Source organism: Trachypithecus francoisi, unplaced genomic scaffold (genome assembly GCF_009764315.1).
Source record: "Trachypithecus francoisi isolate TF-2019V2 unplaced genomic scaffold, Tfra_2.0 Lachesis_group20, whole genome shotgun sequence".
In the NCBI taxonomy this organism is placed as follows: Eukaryota; Metazoa; Chordata; class Mammalia; order Primates; family Cercopithecidae; genus Trachypithecus; species Trachypithecus francoisi.
In genome coordinates, this window is record NW_022681466.1 from 47,428,121 (window position 1) to 47,442,330 (window position 14,210).

At 42.1% G+C, this 14,210-nt stretch overlaps 1 long non-coding RNA gene across 1 annotated transcript; it reads left to right on the forward strand.

Moving 5' to 3' along the window:
• The first annotated feature begins 1,021 nt into the window (after positions 1-1,021).
• Positions 1,022-13,987, forward strand: LOC117067529. The gene is made up of 5 exons (XR_004430768.1): positions 1,022-1,157; positions 3,753-4,034; positions 4,155-4,411; positions 8,426-8,590; positions 13,804-13,987. It is a non-coding gene; the product is annotated as an uncharacterized LOC117067529 (long non-coding RNA).
• The last annotated feature ends 223 nt before the right edge of the window (positions 13,988-14,210 follow it).

Here is a 14,210-nt window from a genome sequence, read left to right on the forward strand (position 1 = left end):
TCATGATCTGCCCATGTTGGCCTCCCAAAGTCCTGGGATTACAGGCATGAGCCACCGTGCCCAGCCCATGAATGGCTTTTTAATATGAGTTGTTGATTTTTTTTTTTTTTTTACTTTACTATTTAAGGTGGTTAATTTAAGAGAGTGTCATGATTAGATCTGCATGTGAAAAATATTACTCTAATAGCACAGAGGAGGGAGGACTATAGTGTGCAGAGGTAGTTAGGAGGTTACTGCTATAGTCCAGCTAAGAGATAAGAGCCTGGACAAAGCCATTGGGAATGGGGGTGGTGATCAAAATTATTCCAGAGGTGAAATCCCTGTGACTTGGTGATTGACTGGGTGCAGGTAAGTGGGGAGGGCATCCTGGATGTCATGGGGTGTCACTTGCTAAGCTCCAAATTGCTGCCTCTGGGTCATTGGGTTAAACAGAGCAACTATTCTGAAAGTATGCCAGCGTGTACCATTGATTGGCAGCTGTGTGAAAAGGCACAGGAAAAGGCACAGCAAAAGGCTGCTTTATTTGTTTCTCAGAATAACCACATTCTTGCCACATGATTTCATTGTACAGGATTTGTAGGTTCTTTTGCGTTTTATCCATCTGTGCATTTACTGCTGGTCTCCTGGGAAGAGAGAAGACAGGTTATTTCAGAAATACAAACCCAAAGCAAAAACATTCCCTCCACGAGACTGCTCTGAAATTAGATTAGTTTGTCAGATTAGATTGGAAAGGAATCTTAAATCATTTCGTACAAACTGCTCATTTTGTAGATGAGGAGGCTACATACAAGGGAGGAAAAATGATTTGTTATCCAGTAAATGGAACCATGGGCTTTATCTGAAGATAGTGAGAAACAGTAGATCAGCATGGTTAAAAGGAAGGAATCAGATCGCTCTGGGCTCTGCTGCTTACCAGATGTGCAATCTGGAAAGTGTTATTTAAGTTTATCTCAACACCAGTGTACTTGACTACAAAATGGAGTTGTTGCAAGAATTAAATAAAAAGATTGCGTGTTCACAGGGATGATGCATCTGAGAGCTCAATGCATGTCAGTGATGATGAAGATGAAGATGCTGTGAGTGATGATGATGATGAGGAGGAGGAGGATGCAATTGAAGGAGCTTGGGCTTTGCCATCAGTACAGCTGAGTTAAAATGTCTGTTACTAGTTGTTTGACCTTGTTATGATGATCTAAATTCTGTAACTATCAATTTAATTACAATACATAACATAGAGATAAGAATCTTGATCTTGCACTATTTTGAGAATAAAGTAAAATAAGATGTATATTTAAAGTATCTAGCACAGTGCCTGGCACAAGGGAAACGGTCAACTAAAATTTACTTTCCATCTCGAATCCAGACTTCTTTTTCATCTCCTTCTTCTCCTTCCCTTTCTCCCTCTTCTTCTTCTTCTTCATCCTTCTCTAATAAAATTATTTTTACTAATACACTTTATTTTTTTAGAACAGTTTTGGTTTCACAGCAAAATTGAAAGGAACACAGACTTCCCATATAACCCCTGCCCCACCTGCACAGCCTCCCCCATGATCAACATCCCCCACCAGAGGGGCACAGTTTTTACAACTGAGGAACCTACATTGACACATCATTATCACCCAAAGTTTATGTTAGGGCTCACTCTTGGCATTGTACATTCTATGTGTTTAGACAAATGTATAGTGACATGTGTCTATGATTATAGTATCATGCAGAATAGATTCACTGCCCTAAAACTCCTCTGTACTCCGCCAGTTCATCTCTCCCTCCTACTAATCCTTAGAAACCTCTGATCTTCTTACTATCTTCATAGGTTTGCCTTTTCCAGAATGTCATGTAGTTGGGATCATACAATTTGTAGCCTTTTCAGATGGGCTTCTTTCACTTAGTAATGTGCATTTAAATTTTCTTCAAGTCTGTTCATGGCTCATTTATTTTTAGTGCTGAATAATATTCCATTGTCTCCTGTGTGGTAGTTTATTTATTCACTCACTGACTAAAGGACATCTTGGTTGCTTCCAAGTTTTGGCAATTATGAATAAAGCTACTATAAATAAAAGTGAGCAGGTTTTTTTTGTAGATGTAAGTTTTCAACTCCTTTGGGTAAATACCAAGGAGCATGATTGCTGTATCTCATAGTAAGAGTATATTTAGTTTTGTAAAAAACCACCAAACTGTCTTCCAAAGTGGCTGTGCCATTTTGCATCAATACCAACAACAAATGACAGTTCCTGTTGCTTCACATTCTAGTCAGAATTTGTTGGTATTCTGCATTTTGGTCATTCTAATAAGTGTGCAGTGTATTGTACTGTTGTTTTGATTTGTGTTTCTCTGATGGTATACAATGTGGAACAACTTTTTATGTAATTATTTGCCATCGGAATATCTTTGGTGGGATTTCTGTTAAAGTCTTTGTCTCATTTTTTTTAGAATCAGGTTTGTTTTCTTTTTGTTGAGTTTTAAGTGTTCTTTGTATATTTTGGATAAGAGTTTTTTATCAAATAGATATGCCTTTTGCAATTATTTTCTTCAGGATCTGGCCAGGTAGCACCACAGTGTTCTCTTGACAGGGTCTTTTGCAGAGCAAAAATTATTAATTTTACTGAAGTCCAACTTAACAATTCTTTTTTCTGGATTATGCCTTTGATGTTGTGTCTAAAATTATCTCCAGACTCAAGGTCATCTAGATTTTCTATTATCTTCTAGGAGTTTTGTCATTTTGCATTTTATACTTAGGTCTGTGATCCATTTTCAGTTAATTTTCAGTAAAGGTGTAAGATTTGTGTCTACAGTCATGGGTTTTTGTTTTTGTTTTTGTTTTTGCATGTGCATGTTCAGTTGTTCCAGCCCTATTTATTGAAAAGACTTTTTGCCCTCCATTTTATTGCATTTGCTCCATTGTCAAAGATCAGCAGGCTATATTTTTGTAGGTCTATTTCTGGGCCCTGTATTCTGTTCTATGGATCCATTTGTCTCTTTCTTTCCTAGAACCATGCAGTTTTGATTATTATAGCTTGATAACAAGTCTTAAAATCAGGTAGCGTCTCCAACTTTGTTCTCCTTCAATATTGTACAACCTTATTTTTTTTTTTATCTTTATGCTATATTGCCATTTATTCGTGATCCGGATATCTAAAAATATGTATTACCATCATTACTCCTGAAGCCACTCTTCTCCATTCCACATGAATTTGTTCTCTACAATGTATGTCTACCTCTCTTGTAGCTTGTAGATAATGCCAGATACTGCCACTCCACTCAGCGAATCCCTGGGTCAACTTCGGGACAAGAGCAGTTCCCACAGGGAAATCCTCACCCTTCCAGAAACTGGAAGCGTTAAATGTGGTCTCCCACCTGGTTCTTACATCTCCATCAAGACAGCATTTGACAGATATAATTAATAATTTATTGTTTGGAGACGTTTGCTAGTTTCCTTGCTTCAGCAATTAAAACAATATTTTATCTTTTCGGTTGCTGTTTTTGGGGGGTCCTAGGAACGAGAGTGGAATGAAATGCTTCTGAACCCCTTTTCCTGAGCCAGGCTGATTTCCTTCAGATACTACAAAAAAGCCTAAATAGCCCTATACTCAGGGATCTTTTGTAAAAGCGGCAGGTCTTCTGGCTGTAATGCAGACAGACCAGCTTGACAGCTCACTGTGACTGAACATGACTGAAAATCAGGTCAGGGATTGTCACCCGAAGAGAACAAAAAGGTCGGTAACCAGTAACGAAAATGTCCCTGTTAGTTGTAGATGGAGGCACATCACAGAACTGGCAAGTGCCCGCCTCAGGGAGGTCCATCTTTTCTGGAACTGCAACATCCCATCTGTTTGCTTTTATGCCTTAATATCCCCAAAGTCGCTCTTGCCAAATGCTACAGAGCACATATTTATTGTTTTAATTAAAGTGAATAGGTTTGAGGATTTTAAAAGAGAACTTTGAAGCTATCCAAAGGGGTTCCAAAATCAGAGAAGGGAAAGCTTACACCAGAATGCATTAGAGTGACAGAGCTCATCCCAGGCTCCCTGATTCAGGTGTGAAAAGAGCACTGAGGTTATCTCAAAGGACAGTTCAGGCACAGAGGAATGGCAGTGGGTCTGGAAGGGGTAACAACTTGCCTGCAAATTTTTTTCTTTTTTCTTTTGGAAGAAAAGGAGAAAGGGAGCAAAGAAGACGAAGAAACACTGAAACAAGAAACATTGAGGCACATGTCTTTGTTTTGTTTCTCAAAAGATTCCATGAGACTCAATATGTCATTCTAAGTGCACCTGGATATAGTACAGATTTAGATAACTCTCCCCTCCCCTTCTGACCTTTATTATGACCGCAAAAATTCTGTGTGTGAGGGATAAATAATGCATGCTCTCAGCCAAGAAGGGAAAGAAGATCCAAGGAAAAATTGCAGAATAGAGTGAGCAACATCTCTTTCTCTAGTATGTTTTTTGTTTCTGACCTACTTCCTCCTACCTCCAACAACACCCCTTGCCCTCTCTTCTCCAACAATCAGGACCTGAAAACCTGGAAGAAGAGTGCTGGAGAGCATAGGTTTGGGAGTCAAACCTGCATTTAAAATACTCACGGTGATGACATGTCAATTGTGTGATCCTAGGCTAGTCCCTTCTCTTCTCTCTGCCTTGATCTTTGTAAAATGAGGATTCCCATCTTAGTGTGCTTGATATCAAAGGCTTTGGAAGGACAATAAATGAAGGTGTATGCAAATGAACGTTCTCCACTGCTCCATGGGGAACAGACAGAAAGGAGAAAGGAAGTCTATTCTGGTCAGTTGTGGGCCTGACATATAAGGCGGTGAGCTGTAGTGGATGGAGTCACTTCTCAGTGAGTCTAGAATTACTTCATAGAGGGAGGAGAGAGCCCAGAAACCTAGTCAGAGGCCCCAGTCTGGCTTCAGTGGCAGCAAAGGGAACAAAGGCTTGACAGTCACCTGTGGGCTGAGGGGCTTGGTGTTTTGTTTGTTTTTGTTTTTTTTTTACCATGTTGAGAAGTCAGAAACCCTCTGCTTCCTGCAGTTAAACAGAAAAAGATGAAGAGACAGCACTGAATTCAACTCAGTTCCCAAACTGAAATCAAAGACGAGTCTCACACAAGAATAATTTTTCTGTCTACATGTATGTTTGTTTCTTATTCATGCCTCTATTTTGCTGAGGACTGTTTTCCAGCTGGTGGTTTAAATAAGGCCCCAAGCACTTGGCCCTCAAACGTTTGGATTAGAAAATGAGGTGGGAAAGGAAACGACTGTAGGGCCAAAAATTCAGCTTGGCTACTTAATGCCTGTGGGAGGAAGTTGTAAGCAATAACAGAAATAAAGTTTGAGGATTGTTTGCTCATTTGTACATTGTCTCTGACTCCCCAGTTGCACACCTAATTAAGAGTTGGACAGTTAGGCAAACAGTTTAAACATATGATAAGGGAGTTTGGGATTAACACACAGTATAGGAAGAGGCACATCTGGTCCTTAGAAAATCATGGCCGGGCGCGGTGGCTCAAGCCTGTAATCCCAGCACTTTGGGAGGCCGAGACGGGCGGATCACGAGGTCAGGAGATCGAGACCATCCTGGCTAACACGGTGAAACCCCGTCTCTACTAAAAATACAAAAAAAAAAAAAAATCATGGGAAGAAGTGTCCCTGCAGTGTGTTTTTTGGAGCCCCAGACCCTGCTGCTCTGCGGACATTTCTGAAACTTTCTGATACTGCTTTAACTTTCTGTGCCTTTCACTTTATCTCTAGAACATTACATGTCAGAGATGGAAGAGATCTCCGTGGAGGCAAAATCCAAGGTCTGAGGAAGGGAACAAGCTGCTTGATGACACAGGAGTGGGCACCTCAGGGCTGGCCAGGCCTTCAGATGTCCAGTTGCTCTGTACCCTCTTCTCCCATCTGCCCCCACCAGCCCCCGACCTTGGCTTTTCCCCATCTTGTCCCAAATATTTTCAATGCTTCTGCTCTCTTGGTGCCCAACTTCTCCACTCTCCTACCCATTTTCCTCCTAGACTTTCCTTTACCCCCTTGTAAAACTAGCTTTCAGAGCCTCCATTTCCTATTAGGTTGACAGGCCTAGGTAGAAAGAGGATGTGTCTGTGTGGGTAAGTAGAACCATCTCTCATGAAGGTGGGAGCAAGCAGGTATTTCTGATTGACCTCAGCGCTGATCCTCACCATTAGATCTCTGGGAAGATGAGAGAGTGGAGTTCCTCTGTGGACTCTGTCTTCATGCCCTGCCCATGGATGCACTAATGTAAGTTTTCTACAGACAACAAATGGTTTGGGGTAATCACAGAAGAATTCCCTTTCTTGTTCCTGTTCCAGTTTCACCGTGTGTTTCAGAATTACAATCTCACGAAAGGAGTACAGCTGAAAGAAGGGAGCTGAGTCACTGTGCATAGTAGAACTGTGGCACTGCTGGGCAAAAGGAGGCAACCAGCTTGCCAGGGTGAGGATGTTGAAAGCCTCAGTGTTGATCCTGTAACCCAGAGAAATCCTTGACTCTGGATGCAAATGGTAATGGGAGAATTTGCTCAGGAATTGCTTGAGGAATCTGCACAATTAGCTTCTTCCATTCTTACTTCCTATTAGAGGCATCCTTGTCATTTCCATGGCAACTGGGAGGCTGCATGGGTGTCACTGAACCATTGCTTGAGGAGAGATGGGAGGGCCATCAGGCGGGGCAGGTAGGTACAGAGGCTGAGAACTGTAAATCTTTTTGTCCTTACCCATGGTTTTAACAGGGTGAGCCCCAAAAGCAGATGCAGGAATGTAAGGATCGTTATTCATTTTGTGACATCAAGGCCCGAGATGCCCATCTGAAGTCATAAAGATGTGTGATGGGACTAGAGATTGGCACTAGAAAGATCCCGTGGCCCTTCTTCCTATCGTAGGCTTGGCTGCCCTCTTTTCTTCCTCTGCCCACAATTGTCTTCCTTTGCCTTCTTCTCCAAGCCTCTGTCAGAGGGCAAACTTAGGCCCAGAGTCAGGGAAAAGGCATACTTTTCTTTTGCAGGGAGCTGGCTGGTTTGAGGGGGATGGAAACTATAACACAGAGGCTAAGAGCAATGTCTGCTTTCTGTCTATGGGATTGTGACTGTCAGTTGCTTCATTAGTAACATAGAAATGACGATAATTCCTCCTACATATAAAAGGCTTCCATGAGGATTAAATGGGTTCCTACATGTGTGACACTTCGTGCCTGTCATGTAGATGGTCCTATAGAAGCAGAGTGACTCTATATTCGATGCGTCTAGGATCGTCCCATTTGTGCCTGTTTTTCCAGGGTAATTGTTGAATGGCTCCCTTTACATTTCCAAACTATCTAAGGTTTGGGTTCTAGTTATGCTATTGCTCTGTAAATTGTGTTAGCTGTCACTATGGGCAGTGATCCAGTATTTTAAGACTTAAAGGGTGAGATGACACAAGCTAGGAAGTGAGGCAAGCAAGAGTTTGGCTTCGGAGCATCTGCAATCAACCCATTCAGGGTTAACTGCATTTATCTTGGAAGCGAAAGAATACCCTGTAACACTGAAGTTTTGCCCTTCCCCACCCACTCCCATCTCTTGGTGAAATGTGCCAAGAACCAATAAGGAAACAGCACTACCAAGGTCCCATTCAGTGATGCACATTCAGAAGGTAAGTTTTGAGAGCCCTGCACAGGGGTTCCTTTCTTCTCTGCTACAGGTCAGATAAGTAGGATCAGGGTGCTGGGTCACCAGAGAAGCCGCAGAATCATGAGTTCCCAGATACACAATAACTATCTAGAGATGACCACAAATGCAAGACCTTCTTCTCTGGGAGAAGGGCTGGGTCAATCTTGGCCGAACATTGCCACAGGGACCATCTTGCCTTTACGTTGCCAGAGTAGCAGGCTCAAAGCTTGACTGGAGGGTAGGTCCTTATGTACTTCATATTATGATCCATCTATTATCTATCTATCTATCTATCTATCTATTATCTGTGTATCTATCTATCTATCTATCTATCTATCTTTACTGCCATCAATACAATAACTGCTTCTCATTCTAACACTCTAGACCCTGGAGTCAAATCCAGCTCTTCCACTAACCAGCTGTGTAACCTTGAGCAAGTTCCTTATCTTGTCCACATCTCACTTTTCTCTTCTATAAAGGGAGGATGATAACCGCTTCTACCCCATGGGGTTGTCTGAGAATTTTAAGCCATTTATGCCCTACTCATAGCATGTGCTTGGTGCACAGCAAGCGCTATAGTAACTACTGATGTTATTAACACATTATTTCCTTCCTATTATCCTTAAGAGGGAGTTCTTATCTTCTCATCTCATCTCTTTAGTTTTCTTGATGTAACTCTAAATTAAATTAAAACTCTTCACTTTGTTAGGAAGAGGACCATGACTTTCTTAGGCCTGACTAACATTTGCCCTCACCATTTTGTTACACAGATGGGCAAACCAGGAAAACAGAACTCAGTACAGAAGGGAGTTGGGCAGCCTCTGTTCCTGTTTGGCTCTGTCCTTGAAGAAAGTGATAAGAAGTGCACAGATTTTGGAATTAAACAGACCATGGTTTGAATTCTGGATCTTCCAGTTGTAACCAGGTGGCATTGGGTAAATTGCTTAACTTCTCAGAGCCTTAGTTTATTAATGATATAGGACTTAAAAGGAAATTATTTAGGCAGATAGTGAGGATATGGAAGTCCTTGCTAAGGTTTTCCTTTTTTAAGGAAAAGTAGCCCCCAAATCCTTTTCTTTTCTAACAAACAGCAACCTGTAGAATTGAGTGGCAGACATAGACAAGCAAGCTGGAAGCTTGCATGGGTGAAGGCTACCTGGGGCTAGGAATATTCAAAATGGTGGCTCCATGTTCTCTTCTCTTTGCCAGCCATGTGTACAGTAAGGAGCAGACAGCATGGCACCAGCCAAGTGAAAAGCCCATTTGCATAAGATTAGGGTGGGGTGGCCAGTCTTCCCAACATGCTATGTAAGCATCACACCGGGTCCAACCAATCTGTGGGCCTTATGTACATCAGACACCATTTCCTCAAGCCTGTCTGTAAAATCTGGTGCACTCAACCATGGGCCAGAATTCCCATTTGGGCACCCCTCTCTCACAAGAGAGAGAGCTGTTCTCTTTTCTCTTTCTTTTGCCTATTAAACCTCTACTCCTAAACTCACTCCTTGTGTGTGCCCATGTCCATCATCTTCTTGGTGTGAGATGATGAACCCTGGGTGTTTACCCCAGACAGCTGCACCACTTGACTAATATATAATACAGGGAAAATTGCATGGTTCTTGTAGGGATTAATGTGTGAAAAATTCCTAGCACAATGTCTGGCATGCAGCAGTATTCCGTAAATGTTGACTCCTTGTCCCTTCCTGCTATTAGATGGTAAGCTCCTTGAGGGGAAGGAGGTTGTGTTTATTCATCATCCTACCACTCAGCACTTAGCACAGTGCTAGTAACTGAGCAAGCAATCAGTCAGTATTCACTACATGAGTACTGAATGAATAGATTTTTCGTGCATTACATACCTTCTCATAAATAAACATATTAACTTTCTACTTACTGCATCATGGCTAATCACTGCTAGAGATGAAGGCTTTGGGGATTTAATGATTTTTGAAAACTATATTCAAGGTTAAATTACGAGTCAAGCCAAGACTTTAAACTGCTGGAAGCAATTTCCTCATATTTCAACAGTTGCTCAACTTCATTCGATTTATTTTTGCAAGGCCTTCGAACCCCTCCTCCTTGTATTTTCCCACATCCTGAGTATGCACATCATGGCAGCACCCTTGCTGTATTTCCCTGGAAAGAAAACAAAGGCACTGAACACAGTTTAGGGCTGAAGTGCCCCAGGCCTTGTGTTGTCAAAAGGAATTAACTAGAAGGTGAGGGGATGTTTGTCCTTGACATCACTCACTTCACTTCCTTAGTTCTGCATTTACTCACAAAGTGCGAGGGATGGAAAAGGGTGATGGATTTTGAAACTGGCTTTTCTCCTGGCCTACCCACAGCTAACTCATGAGCCTCATTCCTCCCTAAAACTCCATAAAGGGCTATATCTGCTGGTGGGGTGGCTGGGGTGGGGTTGAAACTGCCTTTGAAAAGATTACAAGAGTGAGAGAAGTCTAGTATGGCTGACTCCATCTTCCTTCTAACCTCACAGGTTGGGCATAGGCCAAGCTAACCATAGGAGTAATTTAGTTTACATTTAACTCTGAAGCATGGATAATAAGAATTCCTCCCTAAAATGAATCCCCTGCTTACTCAGGGACTGGAATTTCCTTTGTAAGACTAATGAAAGGCCACACAAGTAGGATTATGGGAGGGCCCTGAATTCTGCTAAGATGGAGATGTAGCTAAAGGATAACCAGCCTTGTCTCCTAGCTTGCCTTTCTATAATCCCTTGCTGCTCAGGAGTCATGTGGCCAAAGGTCACCAGATCTGTGACTTCCTCAGTTGCTTCTATAGATAACGTCACCATTGTAGAGCCTCAGATTGCTCTTTTGAAATGTTTTTAAGATTTTTGCATTCTGACAGCCAAATGACTCCACCCATATCTGGGACTCAAGACTCAACTGGTCCTGTGGCCCCACCCAGAGGCAGACTCAGCACATGAGGACTGAATCCGTATGAGTTCATCCCCAGCCGATTAGCAGCATCCATTCCCTAGACCCCTGTCCCCCTAATTATCCATAAAAATCCTAGCTTCTAAGTTCCTGGGGAGACTGATTTGAGGTATAGCTCCCCTTCTTCTGCTTAGCTAACTCTGCGTTAATTAAACTCTTTCTCTGCTGCAGTACCATGGTCTCAGTGAATTGGTTTTGTCTGTGCAGCAGGTAGAAAGAGCCCATAGGGCAATGACAGAGGTCTGCTTGTTCAAGGTTCCCTTTGTTCTTATGCCTCCTCAGGCATCTTCTTCTCATGGTCCTTGATACTTAGGATTTCTTGGTCTCCTTGGAGGCATGTCTGATGGGATGAGAATTAATCAAACAGGGCAATTCCTTCCTGCCTGGAGTGGTCTAGGAGTTTCTTGACTTTTTCTCTGGATTTTAAGCTTCCCCAGGGCAATGTTTCGTTTTCTTGTTTTATGTTGTTAGTACCTAAGGCTGAGCATCTGGCCAGATACAACAGCAATCATTTTGCGGGGGAGGGAGGGAAGCTTGTGGCCCTTCTCTGTGAAGGACAATCACATTTTATTTTATGAGAGACAGTCATTTTCCTGAGGTTGTAACAAAGACTTTGTGTGTGTGTTGTCAGGAAAGGGATGGATACTGTTGGAGACACTTTTTGAGAAACAGCAACCGTCTCTCTTTATTAGGTAGGGACCTGGGAAGGTGTAGACCAATCTGCAAATGGATCCTGTAGATCCACAAGGCCGAAAAGGAACAAGATGGTAACTCTGAAACATTTGATGAGGGAAATAAACAGGCCAGAGAATGGTGACAGTCACCAGGGTTCATGGGCTGGAGAGAAGGGACCAGGTAGATTGCTCAGGGAGACCTGGTTGAAGCTCAGTGTGTAAATGAATCTGGAAGGGTCTCAGCACCTGGTTCCCCTGACACGGTGTATAGACCTGAGTACCAACAGTTGAACATGTGTGCTTGTGAACTAAGGGAAATGTAACCATAGCTCCACACTGTGTGGTGATCTAGGCCAGCACAAGCATGGCCTTGGCTGTGGTGGGAAGTGTCTCTACACCTGTATGAGATCATTCTTCCACAGTGTCCTCTGGTGGTAGTTTGGAGCAATTGCACTTGCCCTTTGAGAAGATGGCCCTGATTGACGTTTTAAAGCAAGCTTGTCCAGCCCGCCGCTCAGAACAGCTTTGAATGTGGTCCGACACAAATTTGTAAACTTTCTCAAAACGTTATAAACATTTTTTTCTTTTTTGCGCAGCAGCTATCGTTAGTGTTCGTGTATTTTACGTGTGGCCCAAGACAAATTCTTATTCCAATGTGCACCAGGGAAGCCAAAAGATTGGGCATCCCTGTAATGCAAGAGTGACTGACAAAGCCCTGGAGCTCTTGGATAAGTGGTAAGAATAAATACAGGGAAGATAAAATAATATCATGAAGCAAGGAGAGAGATTCTGGACTTCATGTTGATTAGGAGAAATGACTTGAGTGATTCATTTAACAACAACAAAAATATGTGACTGTAATTATACCCCAATTACTGAAATATCTCATACCAATTGCAAAATTTTTATTTAACTATTTTACTTATTGATTGATTGATTGATTGAGACACCAGAGATGCTCAAAACTATGGAAAGAAAAAAAAATGTCCTCAAAGAAACAAAACTTCAGCACATATTCTTCTTGTTATTCATGTATCCACTGATTTACTTTCATGGACCAGGCTCTTGGGTACAATGTGCATGTGGCAGTTCAGGTCCCCACCCTCCTGGGACTTGGTCTAACCAGTGCTTCTACACAAATGAGCTTCCAGCAGTTACATATTCTCTAATATTGCAAGATGAACCATAGGCCCTTAAAGGCCTCACTCTATCACCCAGGCTGGAGTGTAGCAGCATGATCACAATTCACTACAGCCTCAAATTCCTGGGCTCAAGCAATCCTCCTTCCTCAGCCTCCTGAGGAGCTGAGACCATAGGCACATGCCACCGTGCTTGGCTAAGTTTTAAAATTTTTTGTAGAGACAGGATCTCACCATGTTTCCCAGGCTGGTCTCAAACTCCCGGGCTCAGGCCATCCTCCTGCCTCAGCCTCCCAAAGTGCTGGGATTACAGAGGTAAGCCAACGCACCCAGCTGTAAAACTTACGTCATGTGCAACGCATATAGGTGGATTTCAGGGCATGTTTGTTGAATGAAGAGGATGGAATTAAGGCTTTCTAAATCCACACTCTGATAGAAACTTCACATACTTATCTGTTTTATTTCTTACAAGCTGATAAATGTTGTTATCTTCATTCTACCGATGAGTCATTGAAGGGCCCATCTCCAGTCGTGACTGATAGAAACAGTATTGGAACCCAGAACTGACTCCTGAATCCTTGTGAGCCCCACTCTGTCATCTCCTGGGTCAGATGGGATGCTGCCCAATGTCTGCTGCAGCCTCGGGCACTGAGTGGTGAAACAGATGATTTGGATGGATATAGTTAATGGAGGCCTGGGGTCAGTGAAGGTGATTCCATTGAAACAAAGTCAAGGAAAGTTTTTACAAAGGGAGAAGTTAGGCGTTTTCTCCTGAGAGTTATGATCTGGTGAAAGGATTATGGTACTGAAAATCCTAGCAAAGGCATCAACCAGCAATACTTGTGAGTTCCATTAGTTACAACCTTCTGCTATTGGGGATGGGAAGGGAGAAAGGAATAAAAGAAAGTAAGCTAAAGGTGTTTGTATTGAAAGTCAGAAAAAAAAAAAAAAAAGGAAAAAAAGGTCAGCCAGGTGGGAACATAAAAAAGAAAAAGAGAAATATTTTGATAAAACTGATACACTGAGATTATTCAACTGAAAGAAATATTAAGTACATATGGGTTATTTTGCAAGAAGTCCTGCCAAAATCATATGAGGTTAATTATTTTGATCCCCATTTTCTGCTCCCACACTTGACTGAGGGCATTCCAGACTGAAAATGACACCATTGCCCTCAGTAACATGTCTACAGCAACTAATGATCTCTCTGGAGTGTAGCTCAAGTTCCTAGAGTGCAACTGTAACTCTAGAAGCAAATTGGCTTTGCACTAATGGCTTCAACATAATTGCTAGTAGTTTCTGGTCCATTCTGGCAAAAACACAAAGAATGCAATTGCTAAGTGCTTTTTCTTTCCTTTTTCTTTTCTTCTTTAAGGGTCTATGGTTCATCTTGCAATATTAGAGAATATGTAACTGCTGGAAGCTCATTTGTGTAGAAGCACTGGTTAGACCAAGTCCCAGGAGGGTGGGGACCTGAACTGCCACATGCACATTGTACCCAAGAGCCTGGCCCATGAAAGTAAATCAGTGGATACATGAATAACAAGAAGAATATGTGCTGAAGTTTTGTTTCTTTGAGGACATTTTTTTTTTCTTTCCATAGTTTTGAGCATCTCTGGTGTTTTGAGATTTCTGCCAGTCTTTGAGGATGTAATGCTCAATTAGACTTGTTCTCTTTCCTCAAAGAGCTTATATAATAGTTAGTGAGCTAATTCTCCTGTTTTGAGAGACAGGGGAAAATGTTATGTTATAATGAGTCATATCGACTAGGCCTGACTTTGT